General features: G+C 43.2%; 2 protein-coding genes across 9 annotated transcripts in view; one reads left to right on the top strand and one right to left on the bottom strand.

The window, feature by feature from the left end:
• The window catches only part of LOC308398096 (phospholipase D1-like), a 178927-nt gene that overhangs the window by 93430 nt on the left and 65590 nt on the right, over positions 1-19907 (bottom strand). For 2 of the 4 annotated variants that reach the window (XM_080884509.1, XM_080884508.1), the window contains exon 1: positions 1100-1175. The exons of 1 other annotated variant lie outside the window; for it this stretch is intronic. The gene's annotated coding sequence lies outside the window, so the exon portion shown is untranslated. Of the gene's footprint in view, positions 1-1099; positions 1176-19907 lie in introns of those variants that run through there. One more of the 4 variants, XM_080884515.1, reaches the window with a different exon arrangement.
• LOC308397319 (uncharacterized protein) overlaps positions 16894-19907 on the top strand; it is a 185242-nt gene continuing 182228 nt past the window's right edge. For 2 of the 5 annotated variants that reach the window (XR_013971718.1, XR_013971719.1), the window contains exon 1: positions 16926-17014. The gene's annotated coding sequence lies outside the window, so the exon portion shown is untranslated. Of the gene's footprint in view, positions 17015-19907 lie in introns of all 5 variants that reach the window. The other 3 variants (XM_080883165.1, XM_080883168.1, XR_013971717.1) reach the window with 2 other exon arrangements.

Here is a 19907-nt window from a genome sequence, read left to right on the forward strand (position 1 = left end):
TTGCCCTTGACAGGTTAATCCACAATAAATAGCAACAGCATGCATGTGGTGTGTGTGTCGTTGTCTGCCTCTTATAACTCCAGTGATTTTCCTGTAGTTTGAAATCTTATGCGGTGTTGACACAATAATTTGTTGTAAACCAGGAAATTCCCAACTGTGGTAGAAAGCACAGCTTAGCCTGAGCAAATGTTCAAAGAAAAGTCGTCACGTCCTGATTTCTGCTTCACTGATAAATATTGTCACACTGGGGTTTTTGCAAATGATATCAGTGAGCACTGTGTGGCAGCTGGAGTCAGACAACTGAAGCTCCCACAATCAAGACCACAAACAGCTTTCAAAGGAGATTTGAAGCTTTTCTGGCAGCAAGCTTCATGATTTATGGGACTGGAACTGGAACAGAAACTACCTGATCACCAATGGTGAGCTGGCATGGAATTATTTTTATGACATTTTATCAAAGTTATAAATAAGCATGCCCATTAACACATAGTGAGTGAGCATGTTGTCTTCCCACGCAGTGAACAGCGGATGCTAATGTTTCTGTCACTTTTTACAGAGTCAAACTCAAAGTAAGGTCAGTGCTTCCACGCTTTAAACGCTGCACGCTCACACTCTCTCCACACTCGATAGATTATCCATTGTTCATCTGCACACAGCTGCGGTTTTAGTAACGCAGTAACGCAGCGTGCTTACGGGAAAGTAACAGTAATCTAATTACCTTTTTTGCAATAGTAATCCCTCACTTTACTCGTTTCTTGAAAAAAGTAATCGGATTACTTCCCATCTCTGGTTGGAGCTGTGCACTTGTGGGTTCCACCTTGTGTACACGTTTATCTTTGCTGTGTGTACTTGTACCTCTGAGTGGAAGCTGAACTCTTGAGTTCGAGTATCGAAGCATCAGCTGTGACGTTAAAGTCCAAACAGCTCGTTCATTTGACGTGCAAATGAATGAAGGTAACGCCGTTTTCATGTGGATGTGTCACTGAGACACTTTCCACATCCACAGCTCACAAAATGGGAAAACTATAGAAGTATAACAATGAAGAAGTTACTATGTTACGGGTCCCAAGGATGAAGACCTCGATGACAAATATGTTACCTGTAAAAGCAGGTGAAGAGCAGAGTAAGGAAGACACGATGCGTCTCTGCTTTCCTCCAGAACGTGTCTGAGTCTGATTTATTTCACACAAATAAATGCTATAAAACACTAAACATGAGCTTTCAATATACTGTTCAGCTGGTTCCTCATTCACATCAATTACATTTACTTATTTCACAACATCAGTGAAATATACTCTTTTTAACTGGTTCAGTTTCTCAAGTTCACACTTCTTTCCATAACAGCTACATCCTTTTATCATATCAATAAACACATCACATTGTCTTCTGCAGTGTCTTACTGGCTAAACAGTTCTATTCAATAACAGCATTGGTAAATACATTACATTTGTTCCCTCCAGTAATTTACTGGCAAAATCACTATTTAGTGCATCATGAAACACAGCTTGTTTAATCAACCCATGAATGCCTCTGTTAGCTACACAGAGTTGCTCAGAGTGCTTGTGTTACACTAGCTAATCTACTCAGTCACTTTAACAGAACTATTAACATTCACATCTCACAGAACTGATTTGATTGGAGCATTACAACACGTTTGCACAGAGCATAGGAGCGCACTGACTCTGCTTCACGAGCGCTCCACCTAACGAGCGGGCTCGCGGTGCGGTCGCGCGGGACACTCCTCTGGTTTTCTCCCGTGTTTACATATAAATAACTTTGGCGGACCGCCTTAACTCTCCCATTCACATTAACGTGGGTAACCATGGTGACAATAAACAACATTTTCGGTGCGAGCACCGTGTACCGACCTGTAAAAGCAGGTGAAGAGCAGAGTAAGGAAGACACGATGCGTCTCTGCTTTCCTCCAGAACGTGTCTGAGGAAGCAGCGGAAGGTGGGCTCCACTTACTGCTCCCCGAAACCCCGGAGCAAGCACCAAAGTTCCGCCCTCACTGCTTTCTAACATAAAATGAATCCCTGTTACATGGATTTTCTATCCTCTTAAAGAAACTGAAAATAAATACATATAGCAATGAAAAATGTCCCGTTACATGAGTGTTTTACACAAAATAATATTAATGTGGTCATTCCCTCACAGGGGTGCCACAACTACACTGCTGTTTTGACAGAGACACAGTGTGTTTATCTAACTTGGCTGAAGCCAAAGTTCTCCAGACAAATTCAGTCTGTTTCTGCCAAGTGTGAACTCACTGGATGAGCGCCAGATACACAGAATCAAAAAGGGATAAATTACTTTTCTTATGTCATGTTCCCGTCACAAACTGGCTCAAGGAGAGGGGAAGCAGGAGTCCACAGATGAAATGTTCCTATAAATAAAGTGGAATTTATTCAAACTTTACCAAAACTTCAACACATCAAATACAAGCAGCTCAGCAGGGAGTGGATGTGTGTTGCATGTGCCAGGTGGATGCAGAGAGAAGCCAGGGCCACGTTCAAACCTGAACACGCTGCACAGTGTTTTCTTCCATTTGTTAGGGATGAATGAAATGCTTCCTTGAAAGGATGTGTGCAGTCACCAGTGGGCGTGGAAGCATGTGCGCCCTCATTTGGTGGGTGTGCAAGAAAAGTCATCCTGTCACACAGCAATGCCTACATAAATCACACCACTCTGCTTAAAATAATAATGTTTAGTGAAGCAGGTGAAGCAAAGGGCTGCTTTTAATAGGCTGGGAGACCCAGGTGTGCTGCTTTAGCTGCTGAGCCTCTTATGACAGAACAGCGGAGAGTGGTAAGAAGGGAGGAGGGGGTCTGGCTGTGTTTGTGAACGATAGATGGTGTAACTCTGGGCATTTCTCTATCAAAGAGACGCTATGCTGTAAGGACATTGAGCTGCTAGCGGTTAGCATGAGACCGTACTATCTACCACGAGAGTTTACACACGTGATTATGATAGCTGTGTATGTCCCGCCCTCTGCTAACGCTGCAGCAGCCTGTGAGGTCCTGCACACTGTAACCAGCAGACTCCAAACACAGCACCCTCAGGCCCTTTTCCTGATCTCTGGGGACTTTAAAGATGATGTAACCATTTAATTATGGTTACATAATTAATTATGTAATTAATTATGCAAAATGAAAAACGCTCAGCTGTGTCTCCAATCAAAGCTCTGTAACTTCAGAGGTGATGTTCATATGTTGACTAATGGTTTTCTTTCATTTTTGATGTACTGCAGAATATTTGTATAAAATCCAGGCCAGGAAAATCTCCTTCATGTGTTTCTGTGTTTTGTCTTCAGCTACGTTGACACAAAGGCCTCTGCTGTGACGCTCACACCTTTGATAAAGTCTGGAGAGTGTCAGCTTCCTGTTTATAGATACAAAAATATGTAATGTTGTGAACTCTGGCCGCAGCGGCGCAAGAAAAAGGAGAATTACGGGAAGCACTCACAACAGGTAAAATCAAAATAACAAAGTAAAGTAGGATAAAATAAAAACCAACAAAAGAACAACACAATATACTTCCCCGTACTGTTACTGCTAACCTCTGTTAACCTAGTAACTCTTACCTTCTAACTGACAGCTGGTCAATAAACGAGCTCCATAAACGCTCCATATTCACCTTTACATGGAATATAAAGGGAAAAGAAGAAACACAGTGCTGTGTCAGCGTTAGACATATAGATATATCCTTGCTTTTAATACATTTGAAGGTGGGTGGGAGAGGTGCTTCTCCGCGTAGTCTACGGTCTCTTTGGGATCGGTAAAGCTTTTCCTCACATCACCATGGGTCACTAACAGCTTTGCAGGGTATAGCAGTCTGTACCTGACGCCGGTCATCCCACGTAGTCTTCCTCTCATATTTGCAAATGCGGCTCTGCGTTTCCAACAGAGGGAGGGAAATCTGGGAGGATGTTTATTTTAAAAACCCTTATACATCAGGTTCTTGTTCTCTGCAGCTTTCAGCAGAATTTCCTCACCAATGTGGTAGTAGTGCAATCTCAAGATGATGGGCCGAGGAAGATGACTTTGTTTGGGACGCTGGCGATTCCCTCTATGTGCTCGATCGATGAGTGGCTTCTCCTCGAGAGATAGCGCCTCCGCCAACAGGTGTGAACCAACTCAGTCATCTTGGGTCCCTCTGTGCCTTCTGGTATTCCTGCAGTTCTTAAATTATTCCTCCTGGAGTGCCTCAAGAGCTCCACATCTCTCATCTAACTTCTTTACCTCCGCAGACAAACGCTCCACAGTGGCCTGGAGAGTGGCGATGGTGTCAGAGTGGTTCGAGGCACAGTCCTGCAGTTCAGTCAAAGTGTTATCATGCCTGGCCACGTCGCTTTTTATGTCCGAAATTGAGGGCTGGATGCTCTGGTTCAAGGATGATATCTCGCCTCCTATGGTGGTAGAAATCTCTAATATGCAAGTGTCCAGTGCTAGTTAGTTAGTTCTAGTTCTAGTGGTTAGTGGGGCTTTATTTGATGATTCTAGTGTGTGTTACATTGTTGTCATATTGTTGAGTCGCAGAGCTGCACAGTGTTACAGTTTCTGTAGAGTCTGGTATAAGGAACTCAGATCCCTCTGTGAATAATGTTCACTGAAACTGATCTGTAGTTAATGAACTAGTCAGGATTTACACTAGAGAATGTTTCTGCCATTACATGGCCTGTATTTGTAGAGCGCTTTACTCGTCCCTAAGGACCCCAAAGTGCTTTTTTGCCCAAGGACACAACGACCGAGACTGTCCAAGCCGGGGCTCGAACCGGCAACCTTCCGATTACAAGACGAGCTGCCAACTCTTGAGCCACGATCGGCCCACATATTGTTGTCTTTTGTTGCAGACACCAAGTGTTGAGATCCTGTCTCAACCTCCTACATTCTTCCAGCAGGTTACACATTATTTTTTGTATTTGGAATCAAATATATGTGTCAGTTGGGCCTAGTGCAGGGGTCAGCAACCTTTAACACCCAAAGAGCCTTTTGGACCCGGTTTCCACGCAAAGGGTCAGGGTTCGGGAAAACACTGGGAGCCGCAAATACTTTGTGACATCTAAAATGAAGATAACACTGTGTATATTGTTTTTACCTTTATGCTTTGTGTGAACAACTACAGTGTGTTGCTTATGAAATCCATGAAGTGCTACAGAGAAAATTACATTTGATTTATGTAATGAACACATTTTGAGCTCTTAAAGAAATATAACAAAGGAAAGCTGAACTACAATGATCCATGTAGCAAACACAAACTGTTATATCGCCTTTGGGCTTTTGGAGCCTTGACCTGACTTTTAAAAAAAGCGCGTTCATGCAAACATCGTTGGGTCTGCCGTGATATGTTTACAACGGGACTTCTGCTCCTGAACCTCTGCGCACAGCGTCTGCAGGTAAGGTAACTTTATTTATACCCAAAGGCAAGGTAAATTTGCTTTACAGAAAAATGACAGCATTTGACATCCCTTTAAAAACACACATACCTAGTAAATATATAAAGCACACTGTGACACATACTTTAATATTTCGAATCAAAAACAGTTCTTATTTAATTCAGTGACAGCAACGGGGACAAAGCTGTTTTTATAACGCTTTGTCCTGCATCTCGGAAATAGAAACCTCCGTCCTGAGGGAAGAAGCTGAAATTCACCCCTTAGAGGATGGGAACCATTTTTAAGGATTGATAAAGCCATCCTCTGTACCTGCTCAGAGTACAGGGAGGCTAAACAAGACTGTGGCTCACCTATCAGATGACTGGACCATCTCACTATCTGATTCAGAGAGTTTTTCTCTGTGACAGAGGTCTGACCGAACCATGCCACCAAACAAAAGGATAAAACAGACTCAATAAAAGAACGATAAAACAAAGATAAAATTTTTTGGTTAATGTGGAAATGAACAAGTTTCCTAAGGCAATAAAGGTGCTGGTGACCCTTTTTACAAACTGATTTGCAATTTTGATCAAAGTTCAGTTTTTCATTGATTATGGTCCCAAGATATTTATATGATTGTACTTGCTCTATTTTCTGACCTTTAATTAAAGTGACTCCGTGCCCATTTTGTTGTTTCCTAAAATCAACAACCATGTCTTTTGTTTTAGATATGTTCAGCTGGAGATAAGACTCCTCCCACCACTGAACAAAGTCATCAATGACTGGGCCGTGGTTAGTTTCACCCTCTTTCAGTAAGCTGACAATAACAGAGTCATCTGCATATTTAATAATGACCCTGTTTTCATGTCTGCCCTGACACATGTTTGTATAGAGAGTGAATAATAAGGGCGATAGGACGCAGCCTTGAGGAGAACCTGTGGAGGAGAACACTGGGTCAGACAGAACCCCATTTATTCTCACTCTTTGTGACCTGTCAGTTAGAAAATCTAAAATCCAGCCCACCAGGTTTTTCCTGATTTCAAACTGTTCTAAAAGTCTTTTAATTAAAATATGGGGCTGTGTTGTATTAAAAGCCGAAGAAAAATCAATGAAAAGAAGTCTTGCAAAAGTCCCTTTACTCTCTACATGTTTAAGAATCAGATTTAGTAAAGTCAAAAGTGCGTCCTCCACTCCTCTGTTGGGCCTGTATGCAAACTGCATTGGATCCAGCTGACCTTCAGTCTCTTCATAATCACATTTCTGATGATTTTTTCAAAGACTTTCATGACAACTGAAGTGAGGCAACAGGCCTGAAGTCGTTTAGATTTAGGGACAGGAACCACGACTGCTTCTTTGCAAAGAGAGGGCACATGTTGTGTTTGCAAGGATTTGTTAAAAATAACCTGAAATATAGGACTGAGTTCATCAGCACAAGGTTTAATTAGGCGGCCACTAATATTATCAGGACCTGGCTCTTGTTCACATTGACTGTATGAAAGGCCTTTTTAACATCGCTGAGTTCAATGATAAAGTGCTGAGTATCTCTCAGTTTCTGTTTCAGTTCCCAAATATCCTCGCTGAAATCAGAAGAACTAAAACGAGCATAAAACATGTTTAAAGCATTTGAAAATCTCTGTCTGAATTAAAACATCTAAAATGACCTGACTGCTGCTCTGGGGATTTTGAAACCCTGCTATGGTTTTCATACAAGTCCAGGCAGACCCAAAAGTTTTTGCAGCAAATTTGCTTTCAAGAAGGTTTTTGTCTGTTTTGCTTTCAAGATCTCGATTTTCATTTCCTTGGTAGCTGTCTGAAAATCGGTAACAGCCCCTCTTTAAAGGCCTGTCTCTTTTTCCTTAAACAGGATTTGACACTTTTAGTGACCCATGGCTTATTGTTAGCGTAAATTTTAACGCGCTTACGGGGTATAATCATGTCTTTACAAAATACTGCACAGGAGCTAGTAACATCCACCAAAGCGTCGAGATCATCTCCACAAGACTGAAGACGGGGCTGTACGAAGTCACTTTATCTCTACAGACTGTAAGCTGTCGTCTGTGAGGCGTGAGCGTGTTTGTTTGAACACAGTTCACGGTGGAGAACAGCTGCTGACATAATGTGGATCCGAAGATCCATAACTGGCCTACCTGGGGCTGAAAGTCTCCATAAATGCAGGCGTTTCGGCGGCTACACCGGCTTCCACGAGTGTGACGCTTATTTTGAGAAAATAATAGAATATAAATTTATATTTATATTTCAATATCACAATAATCTTCCACTGTAGAACTACAAGTTAAAAAAGAACTAACATAAATCAAATCCACTTCAGCTAAATACTTCTCATTTATTTCCATCTTACATGCTGTGACTGCAGCCATTCCCACATCTCTGTGAATGGGACTCATGGACATGGATCAGTGGTTGTTGATCAATGGTCCTGAGAATCTGCATAATTAAGATGAAGGAACGGAGCTCCCAGCCCATCGTTCCTGCAGCTGCTTTCAGTCTTTATGCAAATGTCCTGTTTGTAAGACTGAAACCTGCAGCTGAGACTGAAGACGTCACCTGATGATGACGACACGTTTCTCCCACAAAACGCTGCGTCCAGATGAACAGAAGCAACAGACTCACTTTCCTGGATGATTGAGATGCATCAAGACTTCATTGTGTGTTACTTCTCATTCAGCACAGACACATTATTCCTGTTAGGTCATGTCAGCTGTCACTCAGTACAAGCACAACTGTGAACAACACAAACTTCTCTTCAATGTGTCACAGAAACACTAAGTGTGAGAGCCTGTATGACACACAGGACAGACTGTAAGCTCTGCTGGCTGCACAGCACTTTGTAGCAGTTTTCCAACATGTCCTCCACCCGTGATGTCAGTGGTGGGACCCCAGTCACAGCACTCAGCACCACCTCCTTTAAATGGATTTTATAGCAGTTACTCCCGTTACTCGGTGCAACGCTTCTTAAATGTGTTTTTGCAGGATAAAACACAGCAGGTGGTGTAGAGAGGACGTCAGCTGACGGAGCAGAGGGAGGCAGACTGTGGATAAATGACAGAGTGAGAGGAGAGCAACCATGACAGAAGCACAGGTGTGGCAGATAGAAGTGGCTTTATAGACACTTATTGTCAGTCCTCGTGCATGCTGTGGAAATAAGTGTCTGTGTCATGAGGTGACATGTGAGCTTATCTTTGGTCAATAAAGCTGAACGACCAGTTTTCACTTTGCTTGTTACGCTTGTTTAGTGACGTCTGGGTTTCTGTGGAGCCCGAATTTTGATGAGTTCTGGTGAAATCATCTGAGATCATCTGAGCATCGGTGAAGAGTCAGCAGAGAAAGTGTGGGACAGAAGTTTGCTTTGGACACATGGACTGAAATCAAAAAGTAACAAACAGGATTTCCAATGGACAGTATGGAGAAGTGAAAGTACACAAAGGCTGTGCTGGAACACGTGTGTTACACTTTTTGACAGCTGAGAACAAAACACAATATTTTGCATCATCTCTGCAGTGTCTCTTCTTTCCTCTGCTGTTGTGCTTTTAGCTCCAAACTGTTTCAAATGGTTTGTCAGCAAGCTGACCTCTGACCTCTGCAGTACTAACTCCTGACCCGTACAAAGAGCGGGCGTTTCTGACCTTTGACCTGCAGCTGTATGTCTCTCAGTCTCAGTTCTTCTCTCCGTCACTGATGGAGCAGGTGTAGTTGCTGCTGACAGTCAGTCGTTTGTTTTCTCAGAGTGAGGCTGAAGTCTGAACTGTTCAGAGCATCAGGTCTCATCAACGTGCGCTGCTGTAACGCCGCTTTGTCCTCTGAGATCACCAGGTATGAAACCTGAGTGCTGACAGAGCAGCATGTTCCCCCTCATTCACCTCCACCACCACAGCCAAGGCATGCTGGGAAACTGAGGACACACAGACGGAGAACTGAAGTGTCTGCTGTGTGTTCATCTCAGAGTCCTCACAGGTGACACATTAGCTCCAGAACACCAAGCCAGGTGTTTGAAGCCTGACAGGGATTCTTCCCATCCAGAGGGAGGATTTAGCTGCACAACAATGAACATTAGTGTGTAGTTTAGAAACACAGACTGTGCCTGCACTGCATCTAGTGAAGAAAAGTGTTACTGCGAGAGAACGAGGCTCCTTTAAAGCAGCTGATATTAAGGTTGAAAAATCAACAATAAGCTGATGTAATCAACGTTTCACAAAATGGTCAGCAGCTAAAATCTGGAGCCGTTCTTTGGTGGTAATTAACAGTTTGTTCTTGTTAGCTAATTATGTAATTAAAGGTAGCAGCAGAAGCCTTGTGTTGAAAGCCCATTCACTCACACATTCACACAGTATGTGTGTGTCTGTGTTACACTGTGGACATCCCTTCTGTTGGAGCGCCATCTTGTGGCAGGTTTAAGAAATGTTCTTCTTGTAAATCCAAACTGATGCACCTCCATAGCAGACTGTGGAGGCTTTCAGTGACATGAAGACTTGATTTATACTGTCATATTCTCCTGTTACACAAAGCACAGCACGCTGAACATGGATGAACTGAAACTCCCAGCATCTGACTGAGGAAAAGCACAAATCATTCTCACACTGACTCCTGCTTGATTTTAGATTTGCTTTCAAATCCTCACACTTTCATATGAAGCACTAAATGGGCTCCAGACTGTTTATCTCAGCTTCCTGTCAAACACACTGCTGCTCACACCGAGGCTCAGTTTACTCCTCCAGCCTGGCTTAACCTGCTGTCTGTTAAAAACAGTCCCACACTCCTCTGTTTAATCCTTCTGATCAGACTCTTTGATTTTGTATTGTTTTTACCTGAAGTTGTGTTTTTGACATGGTTCTGTCTGTGAAATAAAGCTCACACACACACTGCTACAGTCCTTCATACACTTAGAAACGAAGCTGCTCCTTTCCTCAGTGCTGACACATAAAGAAGAGTTGCTTTTATATCCAACACGTCTCTGTTCCAGAAAACAGCTTCAGCAGCCTCTGAGTCTGAACTTGGAGTTGGTTATAAGCCACAGGCCTGTGTGCACAGCAATGAGGAAATATAATGCAGTAAGTGAAACATGGATGTGTGGAACAGATTATCCCAAAGGTTGATTCTGTTCATCTGGACGTTCTCAGTGAAACATTTGGTCTCTCGGTCAGGTGACTCCTTTAGTCTCAGCTGACTGCAGGTTTCCAAACCTTTGTCACTGGATCACTCACTTCATCTCCAACGTGTCCCTGACACAGACAGCTGGAGCCGTTACAGCAAAATCATTGATCATCGTTTTTAGAACATTAGCTGGTGTTGGTGGGCAGGCTAGCAGTGCTAATTGTTAGCACTAGTTCTGCTGCTCTCCCTTTGTCTCTGTTATTGTTGGTCTTTAGTGAACAATAGAAAGTGTCTTCATGAGACTGTTGCCTAATGTTCAAATGTAGATAACACCACCTGCACCAACCTGTTACACAGCACAACCCTCTGGTGTAGCTTTGGCTGGAGCACATATTGGCAGCTCCAGTGACATCACCACTCCATGGTGACATCATCTCTACAGACTGTGGCTGTTACATATCCTCACCTGGTAATAATAAGACTGTCCTCAGCTGCACACAGCTCCAAGATGAACAAACTGAAGTAAATACAAATTAGAGTTACGATAGATTGAAATCTTGTAATCAGAGCTAATTCTTAGTGAAACTCTCACAACATCATATCATGATCCTGGGTTAGTGTCTCGGTCTCAGATCACTGGAAACACGAGGAGTCTTTGTCTAGCTTGTCTCGGCAGTTGGCGGCGTCCGAGCAATGGGCAGGCCGAGTTAATGAGACCCTGTCGGCCATTCAAGAGACTTTGGCTCGGCTAGTTCCTCCTACTGCTCCCGCTGTTCCTGCTCCCCCGCCCGTACCGTCTGCCTCACTGAGTGTGGGCTCTGTTCGTGACCCCGCTCCCCCGGCTCTGGTGCCTTTTACGGGAGAGTTGGGCCGTTGCGGGGGCTTTTTGATTCAGGTTTCTCTGCTTTTTCAGCGTTATCCCCAAGCGTTTTCCACTGATGCTGTTAAGATTTCTCATGTTATCGGTGCCCTTCGTGATCGTGCTTTGGACTGGGCCGAGTCTTATCTCGCTCTGCATCCCGTGGAGACTGTCACGTATGAGCAGTTTGTTCGGGATTTTAAGGCGGTTTTTCACCACCCCCTGCGCTCGGATGAGGCCGCGCGGCAACTGCACGGGCTCCGCCAAGGGGGCCGGTCGGTGGCGGAGTTTTCTATTGATTTCCGGGTTAAAGCCGCGGAGACGGGGTGGGGTGAGGACGCGTTGCGCGGGGCTTTCGTCATTGGATTGGACGATCGCATGAAGGATGAGCTCGCCACTCGTGACGAACCGGAGAGTTTCGAGGCTCTAGTTAATCTGGCTATTCGTATCGATAATCGCCTTCGCGAGCGTGAGAGGGAGAGGGGTGGCCGGGTCTGTGCTGGAAGTGCTGAGCGCGCCGCGGTGCGCACAGTATTCCGTCCTCCTCCTCCCGGTCCGGCCCGCGCACGGTCTCCTCCGGCGTCCGCCGCTGAGGAGCCTATGCAGTTGGGTCGTACACGGCTGACGCTGGAGGAGCGTCGGAGGCGGTTTGAGGGACGGTTGTGTTTGTATTGTGGCCAGTCGGGCCATTTTGTGTCCACCTGCCCGGGAAACAGGAGGACAAAGGAGGGGGGAACAACTAAGCTGTAGTGCCTCTGCACCTCACTGTACAATACCTTGTGCAATTCTTTTTGTAAATAGTCAACAGTGCAATAGACTCAATACTTGAAATGTGCAATTCACTTGTATTTTTATTTTTTATTCCTATTTATTCTATTTATCCCCTTTGTATATTTTATTTATATTTGTCTCTGTATTTATATATGTGTGTGTGTGTGTGTGTGTGTGTGTGTGTGTGTGTGTGTGTGTGTGTGTGTGTGTATATATATATATAACAGTTCTGTAACTGTAACTTTGGTCGTTGCTGTGCTTTTTTTGGAAGTCGAATTTCCCAGAGGAACCCACCCGAGGGATTAATAAAGTTCTATCTTATCTTATCTTATCTTAAATGAAAAACTGAACTTTGATCAAAATTGCAAATCAGTTTGTAAAAAGGGTCACCAGCACCTTTATTGCCTTAGGAAACTTGTTCATTTCCACATTGACCAAAAAATGTTATCTTTGTTTTATCGTTCTTTCATTGAGTCTGTTTTATCCTTTTGTTTGGTGGCATGGTTCGGTCAGACCTCTGTCACAGAGAAAAACTCTCTGAATCAGATAGTGAGATGGTCCAGTCGTCTGATAGGTGAGCCACAGTCTTGTTTAGCCTCCCTGTACTCTGAGCAGGTACAGAGGATGGCTTTATCAATCCTTAAAAATGGTTCCCATCCTCTAAGGGGTGAATTTCAGCTTCTTCCCTCAGGACGGAGGTTTCTATTTCCGAGATGCAGGACAAAGCGTTATAAAAACAGCTTTGTCCCTGTTGCTGTCACTGAATTAAATAAGAACTGTTTTTGATTCGAAATATTAAAGTATGTGTCACAGTGAGTTTTATATATTTACTAGGTATGTGTGTTTTTAAAGGGATGTCAAATGCTGTCATTTTTCTGTAAAGCAAATTTACCTTGCCTTTGGGTATAAATAAAGTTACCTTACCTGCAGACGCTGTGCGCAGAGGTTCAGGAGCAGAAGTCCCGTTGTAAACATATCACGGCAGACCCGACGATGTTTGCATGAACGCGCTTTTTTTAAAAGTCAGGTCAAGGCTCCAAAAGCCCAAAGGCGATATAACAGTTTGTGTTTGCTACATGGATCATTGTAGTTCAGCTTTCCTTTGTTATATTTCTTTAAGAGCTCAAAATGTGTTCATTACATAAATCAAATGTAATTTTCTCTGTAGCACTTCATGGATTTCATAAGCAACACACTGTAGTTGTTCACACAAAGCATAAAGGTAAAAACAATATACACAGTGTTATCTTCATTTTAGATGTCACAAAGTATTTGCAGCTCCCAGTGTTTTCCCGAAACCTGACCCTTTGCGTGGAAACCGGGTCCAAAAGGCTCTTTGGGTGTTAAAGGGTGCTGACCCCTGCACTAGGCCCAACTGACACATATATTTGATTCCAAATACAAAAAATAATGTGTAACCTGCTGGAAGAATGTAGGAGGTTGAGACAGGATCTCAACACTTGGTGTCTGCAACAAAAGACAACAATATGTGGGCCGATCGTGGCTCAAGAGTTGGCAGCTCGTCTTGTAATCGGAAGGTTGCCGGTTCGAGCCCCGGCTTGGACAGTCTCGGTCGTTGTGTCCTTGGGCAAAAAAGCACTTTGGGGTCCTTAGGGACGAGTAAAGCGCTCTACAAATACAGGCCATGTAATGGCAGAAACATTCTCTAGTGTAAATCCTGACTAGTTCATTAACTACAGATCAGTTTCAGTGAACATTATTCACAGAGGGATCTGAGTTCCTTATACCAGACTCTACAGAAACTGTAACACTGTGCAGCTCTGCGACTCAACAATATGACAACAATGTAACACACACTAGAATCATCAAATAAAGCCCCACTAACCACTAGAACTAGAACTAACTAACTAGCACTGGACACTTGCATATTAGAGATTTCTACCACCATAGGAGGCGAGATATCATCCTTGAACCAGAGCATCCAGCCCTCAATTTCGGACATAAAAAGCGACGTGGCCAGGCATGATAACACTTTGACTGAACTGCAGGACTGTGCCTCGAACCACTCTGACACCATCGCCACTCTCCAGGCCACTGTGGAGCGTTTGTCTGCGGAGGTAAAGAAGTTAGATGAGAGATGTGGAGCTCTTGAGGCACTCCAGGAGGAATAATTTAAGAACTGCAGGAATACCAGAAGGCACAGAGGGACCCAAGATGACTGAGTTGGTTCACACCTGTTGGCGGAGGCGCTATCTCTCGAGGAGAAGCCACTCATCGATCGAGCACATAGAGTGAATCGCCAGCGTCCCAAACAAAGTCATCTTCCTCGGCCCATCATCTTGAGATTGCACTACTACCACATTGGTGAGGAAATTCTGCTGAAAGCTGCAGAGAACAAGAACCTGATGTATAAGGGTTTTTAAAATAAACATCCTCCCAGATTTCCCTCCCTCTGTTGGAAACGCAGAGCCGCATTTGCAAATATGAGAGGAAGACTACGTGGGATGACCGGCGTCAGGTACAGACTGCTATACCCTGCAAAGCTGTTAGTGACCCATGGTGATGTGAGGAAAAGCTTTACCGATCCCAAAGAGACCGTAGACTACGCGGAGAAGCACCTCTCCCACCCACCTTCAAATGTATTAAAAGCAAGGATATATCTATATGTCTAACGCTGACACAGCACTGTGTTTCTTCTTTTCCCTTTATATTCCATGTAAAGGTGAATATGGAGCGTTTATGGAGCTCGTTTATTGACCAGCTGTCAGTTAGAAGGTAAGAGTTACTAGGTTAACAGAGGTTAGCAGTAACAGTACGGGGAAGTATATTGTGTTGTTCTTTTGTTGTTGTTACAGAGCTTTGATTGGAAACACAGCTGAGCGTTTTGCATTTTGCATAATTAATTACATAATTAATTATGTAACCATAATTAAATGGTTACATCATCTTTAAAGTCCCCAGAGATCAGGAAAAGGGCCTGAGGGTGCTGTGTTTGGAGTCTGCTGGTTACAGTGTGCAGGACCTCACAGGCTGCTGCAGCGTTAGCAGAGGGCGGGACATACACAGCTATCATAATCACGTGTGTAAACTCTCGTGGTAGATAGTACGGTCTCATGCTAACCGCTAGCAGCTCAATGTCCTTACAGCATAGCGTCTCTTTGATAGAGAAATGCCCAGAGTTACACCATCTATCGTTCACAAACACAGCCAGACCCCCTCCTCCCTTCTTACCACTCTCCGCTGTTCTGTCATAAGAGGCTCAGCAGCTAAAGCAGCACACCTGGGTCTCCCAGCCTATTAAAAGCAGCCCTTTGCTTCACCTGCTTCACTAAACATTATTATTTTAAGCAGAGTGGTGTGATTTATGTAGGCATTGCTGTGTGACAGGATGACTTTTCTTGCACACCCACCAAATGAGGGCGCACATGCTTCCACGCCCACTGGTGACTGCACACATCCTTTCAAGGAAGCATTTCATTCATCCCTAACAAATGGAAGAAAACACTGTGCAGCGTGTTCAGGTTTGAACGTGGCCCTGGCCTCTCTCTGCATCCACCTGGCACATGCAACACACATCCACTCCCTGCTGAGCTGCTTGTATTTGATGTGTTGAAGTTTTGGTAAAGTTTGAATAAATTCCACTTTATTTATAGGAACATTTCATCTGTGGACTCCTGCTTCCCCTCTCCTTGAGCCAGTTTGTGACGGGAACATGACATAAGAAAAGTAATTTATCCCTTTTTGATTCTGTGTATCTGGCGCTCATCCAGTGAGTTCACACTTGGCAGAAACAGACTGAATTTGTCTGGAGAACTTTGGCTTCAGCCAAGTTAGATAAACACACTGTGTCTCTGTCAAAACAGCAGTGTAGTTGTGGCACCCCTGTGAGGGAATGACCACATGAATATTATTTTGTGTAAAACACTCATGTAACGGGACATTTTTCATTGCTATATGTATTTATTTTCAGTTTCTTTAAGAGGATAGAAAATCCATGTAACAGGGATTCATTTTATGTTAGAAAGCAGTGAGGGCGGAACTTTGGTGCTTGCTCCGGGGTTTCGGGGAGCAGTAAGTGGAGCCCACCTTCCGCTGCTTCCTCAGACACGTTCTGGAGGAAAGCAGAGACGCATCGTGTCTTCCTTACTCTGCTCTTCACCTGCTTTTACAGGTCGGTACACGGTGCTCGCACCGAAAATGTTGTTTATTGTCACCATGGTTACCCACGTTAATGTGAATGGGAGAGTTAAGGCGGTCCGCCAAAGTTATTTATATGTAAACACGGGAGAAAACCAGAGGAGTGTCCCGCGCGACCGCACCGCGAGCCCGCTCGTTAGGTGGAGCGCTCGTGAAGCAGAGTCAGTGCGCTCCTATGCTCTGTGCAAACGTGTTGTAATGCTCCAATCAAATCAGTTCTGTGAGATGTGAATGTTAATAGTTCTGTTAAAGTGACTGAGTAGATTAGCTAGTGTAACACAAGCACTCTGAGCAACTCTGTGTAGCTAACAGAGGCATTCATGGGTTGATTAAACAAGCTGTGTTTCATGATGCACTAAATAGTGATTTTGCCAGTAAATTACTGGAGGGAACAAATGTAATGTATTTACCAATGCTGTTATTGAATAGAACTGTTTAGCCAGTAAGACACTGCAGAAGACAATGTGATGTGTTTATTGATATGATAAAAGGATGTAGCTGTTATGGAAAGAAGTGTGAACTTGAGAAACTGAACCAGTTAAAAAGAGTATATTTCACTGATGTTGTGAAATAAGTAAATGTAATTGATGTGAATGAGGAACCAGCTGAACAGTATATTGAAAGCTCATGTTTAGTGTTTTATAGCATTTATTTGTGTGAAATAAATCAGACTCAGACACGTTCTGGAGGAAAGCAGAGACGCATCGTGTCTTCCTTACTCTGCTCTTCACCTGCTTTTACAGGTAACATATTTGTCATCGAGGTCTTCATCCTTGGGACCCGTAACATAGTAACTTCTTCATTGTTATACTTCTATAGTTTTCCCATTTTGTGAGCTGTGGATGTGGAAAGTGTCTCAGTGACACATCCACATGAAAACGGCGTTACCTTCGTTCATTTGCACGTCAAATGAACGAGCTGTTTGGACTTTAACGTCACAGCTGATGCTTCGATACTCGAACTCAAGAGTTCAGCTTCCACTCAGAGGTACAAGTACACACAGCAAAGATAAACGTGTACACAAGGTGGAACCCACAAGTGCACAGCTCCAACCAGAGATGGGCAGTAATCCGATTACTTTTTTCAAGAAACGAGTAAAGTGAGGGATTACTATTGCAAAAAAGGTAATTAGATTACTGTTACTTTCCCGTAAGCACGCTGCGTTACTGCGTTACTAAAACCGCAGCTGTGTGCAGATGAACAATGGATAATCTATCGAGTGTGGAGAGAGTGTGAGCGTGCAGCGTTTAAAGCGTGGAAGCACTGACCTTACTTTGAGTTTGACTCTGTAAAAAGTGACAGAAACATTAGCATCCGCTGTTCACTGCGTGGGAAGACAACATGCTCACTCACTATGTGTTAATGGGCATGCTTATTTATAACTTTGATAAAATGTCATAAAAATAATTCCATGCCAGCTCACCATTGGTGATCAGGTAGTTTCTGTTCCAGTTCCAGTCCCATAAATCATGAAGCTTGCTGCCAGAAAAGCTTCAAATCTCCTTTGAAAGCTGTTTGTGGTCTTGATTGTGGGAGCTTCAGTTGTCTGACTCCAGCTGCCACACAGTGCTCACTGATATCATTTGCAAAAACCCCAGTGTGACAATATTTATCAGTGAAGCAGAAATCAGGAAGTGACGACTTTTCTTTGAACATTTGCTCAGGCTAAGCTGTGCTTTCTACCACAGTTGGGAATTTCCTGGTTTACAACAAATTATTGTGTCAACACCGCATAAGATTTCAAACTACAGGAAAATCACTGGAGTTATAAGAGGCAGACAACGACACACACACCACATGCATGCTGTTGCTATTTATTGTGGATTAACCTGTCAAGGGCAAGAACAAAAGAATTCTGCCTCAAATACAGGAAATCATAGCTTTCCTGTATTTCCTCCATTGTTGGCATGCTGGTTAGTGCTGTTGCTCCACAGTAAGAAGGTCCTGGGCTAAATTATCCATGAATGTAAACGGCTGTGTGTTTCTATCTGATAGACTGGTGAGCTGTCCAGGGTGTACCCTGCCTGGTAACCTATCACTTCAGGGTTATTTCCCAGCCCTGCTGCAACCAGGATAGAGATAGGAGGATGGTAGTTGTTGTAGACCCATTCAATTTCAATTGAAGGATTAAAATGTTCCAGGAGCTCAACTTACTCCATCTGAACATGTTTCAATCGTGTTTTATGAACACAACATGCAGGTTTACTGAATATGAAAAGGTTGTGTTGATTTAACTCAGTTGTTTAAGTTTCTGCCAAAGCAAAACCTTTGTGTGCAACCAGTGTCCACTATTGAATCAAGTAAATCCAACATGTTTTTGTCAGTGCAAAAGGAGTTACGGTGCCTGTATTCCTGCACAATATTGTCCCGGGAGGGAGGAAAACTTTCTGGTGAAGTTTTGGTTGATTTTTGGGTTTTGCTTGACACTAGGTTGATTTTATCAGTGAGGTTTGGATTGTTTTCTTTCTCTAAGAGAGAGAAAGATGGTTTTATGCTTGGACATGTTTGCAATGGGCCCCAGTATTTGTTACTTTATTAGTATTTTATTGGTTGCGTTTGTTTGTGCTTTTGTTACAGTGCACTGAGATAAGAACATCTGAGAGGTGTGATCCACCGGTGGTGATATTTTGGTATTTTGTGAGTTCCCGATTTAACAAATCAGCTCTTTAATCCAGACCTGAGAGGTTGAACTTTAAAGCGCTATAAAATATTCTTACTGGAAACAGTGGCAAAGTGTTTTTCTCCATGATTATAATGGGCTTGGGAGAAATTCACTTATATGTGACATTGATCACATGAGAAGTCCTGAGCCTAAAAGGATTGCAGCGAGTCAATCCAGTCCAAAAACAAGGAGCTGTTTTCCTTTAAAATGATGACGTCATCTTGCTGGTGATGGAGGCTCGAATAGGCTGCGCGTGAGACTCCATTATCAGCAATATCTGGTATGAATGTGTGTGGATGTATGCATGTGACTGGACTGTGATGGACTGACGACTAAAAGTTTAACTGACTTGATACTGAGACAAAAACGGTGCCGACTTTAGGATTAGTGAACGTCCACAACAATTCACCCAGCCTGTAGAAGAAGGGTGGAGGTTTTGTCTTGCTTTGTTTTGTTGTTGCAGGAGCAGAAGGATGACAGAGACTAAAGGGGGAGGCTGTAGCTTCACATGAGTGTGAGCTGCAGACTGAACCCTTTGGTTGCTAATGTTGAGTCACTGATGTTTGCATTAAGAAAATTGTGTTTTATTAGCTGTGTTTTAATTAAGGTATCACATTATATTGTTGGGAATGTTAAATGCTAAAGTGAAGAAAAGCTTTGATTTCACTCATGACTGAACATGTTATTATTAACCATAGCAGGCCACTGTAAAGAGTCAATTAACTGTTATAGAGGAAAAAAGGCCAAAAACTATGTTAATACCTATGAATAACAGGGAATGATAGACTTGTCACATTCAAAATAGAGATATGTAATAACAAACACGGGTCCGTGTCATTTAGGTTCTCCATTGAAATAGTCAATCATTTAGAAAAGTAGAATATATATATATATATATATATATATATGTATGTATATATATAAAAACACCCAGCACGCCCCTGCGGGCGGTTTATCCTTCAAGCTCGGGTCCT

This window comes from Rhamphochromis sp. 'chilingali', assembly GCF_963969265.1.
Source record: "Rhamphochromis sp. 'chilingali' genome assembly, chromosome: 1".
In the NCBI taxonomy this organism is placed as follows: Eukaryota; Metazoa; Chordata; class Actinopteri; order Cichliformes; family Cichlidae; genus Rhamphochromis; species Rhamphochromis sp. 'chilingali'.